Source organism: Phoca vitulina, unplaced genomic scaffold, assembly GCF_004348235.1.
Source record: "Phoca vitulina isolate PV1807 unplaced genomic scaffold, GSC_HSeal_1.0 scaffold26, whole genome shotgun sequence".
In the NCBI taxonomy this organism is placed as follows: domain Eukaryota; kingdom Metazoa; phylum Chordata; class Mammalia; order Carnivora; family Phocidae; genus Phoca; species Phoca vitulina.
In genome coordinates this window covers 23,670,815-23,672,686 of record NW_022589729.1, presented here as the reverse complement: position 1 = coordinate 23,672,686, position 1,872 = coordinate 23,670,815, and the positions used below count along the sequence as shown (strand labels likewise).

Genomic DNA, 1,872 nt, shown 5'->3' with positions numbered 1-1,872 from the left:
CTAAATTGCCAGAAAATTTAATGGATCATATCACAATCGAGCTAAAAAGTTAGTGCCTCCATAGTAAATGCCAGCTACACTTCTCGTGACTATTTCGTCTCCTTCAGTCAATTGTGTAAATGATGTTACCCAAACTAACAGATGAAACAGGAAGGAGATATAATAGATTCTTCTACAAATTAAAAACTTCAAGAGTTGTACTTACAGAAACATGGGTATTTGGGGAACTTCAGAATCACTGGGTTTTAGCTCACTTTACAGTTTTCCAAATCCATTCATGGACATTTTCATGCGTGTTCTTCACAGAAATTACCGAAGGAAGCAGCCATGTAGTGGTAGAAGACGTGTACTCTGAGGCAGGAAACTTGAGTCTGAGTCCAGGTTCTCAATTAACTGTCTGACAGTTATTGAATCTATCTGAACTTCAATGTCATTACCTGAAAAATATGTATTATGATAGCTACTTTCACCTGCTGAAAAGATTAAATGACATGAATACATAAAGATATCTACCTCGAGTCCCAGTTCCTCAGTTCCCCGACTGGCTCTCTGGCGACCCCGAGCATCTCTCCCCCCAGGGGCCGGGAACTGGGCAGTCATGGCTGAGGTGAAAGTGAAGGTACAGCCGCCCGACGCGGATCTGGTCGAAATAGAAAACAGGATTATAGAATTATGTCACCAGTTCCCTCACGGAATCACAGACCAAGTAATTCAGAATGAAATGCCTCATATAGAAGCAGGCAGTGGCCATCAATAGACTGCTGTCCATGGGTCAGCTGGATCTCTTAAGGAGCAATACAGGACTTCGGTATAGAATAAAGGATTCTCAGAATGCTGGTAAAATGAAAGGATCAGATAACCAAGAAAAACTAGTATATCAAATCATAGAGGATGCAGGAAATAAAGGAATATGGAGCAGAGATATCCGATACAAAAGTAACTTGCCATTAACAGAAATTAACAAAATTCTAAAGCATTTGGAAAGTGAAAAGCTTATCAAAGCTGTTAAGTCTGTGGCAGCCTCAAAAAAGAAAGTACATATGCTCTATAACGTGCAACCGGACCGGTCTGTGACTGGTGGAGCCTGGGACGGTGACCAGGATTTTGAATCAGAATTTGTAGAGGTGCTTACCCAACAGTGCTTTAAATTCCTACAAACCAAGGCAGAAACAGCACGAGAAAGCAAACAGAATCCAATGATACAAAGAAATAGTTCATTTGCCTCCTCACATGAAGTGTGGAAGTATATCTGTGAATTGGGGATCAGTAAGGTGGAGTTGTCTGTGGAGGACATTGAAACGATCTTAAATACACTCATTTATGATGGGAAAATGGAGATGACTATCTTTGCTGCAAAAGAAGGCACGGTTGGCAGTGCAGATGGACACATGAAACTGCACAGAGCATCAATCCAATCATCCCACCCACGGGTTTGGTCCGGGCCCCGTGTGGACTCTGCCCAGTTTTTGATGACTGCCATGAAGGTGGTGAGATTTCACCATCTAACTGTATTTATATGACAGAGTGGCTCGAATTTTAATGGAGAACTAGGAACTTTACTGACATTTTGCAAATGAAGTTACTTTGGGAGCAGATAATTTAACTCATGATGGAACATCAAATTCCCTTGAAAGCAAACTTCACAATAATGGATAGACTTGCTGCTATGAAAAAGTTTTTTTTTTAACTATGAAGACTAAATTTATATTGGTAGAGTAGCCAACAGAATATGAAGCAGGTAAGGTTAATAGTGAAATCCATTCTTCAATAAATAAAATACTTTGAACTTCAGGAAGACCACCTTCTGAAGCTTTCAAGACTTTTGATGGTTCCTGGAAAAAGAACCCAACAAATCCATATTTGCCATACACT

General features: G+C 40.2%; 1 pseudogene; it reads left to right on the top strand.

Moving 5' to 3' along the window:
- The first annotated feature begins 598 nt into the window (after positions 1-598).
- LOC116643336 lies at positions 599-1,540 on the top strand (annotated as a pseudogene).
- Positions 1,541-1,872: the final 332 nt, after the last annotated feature.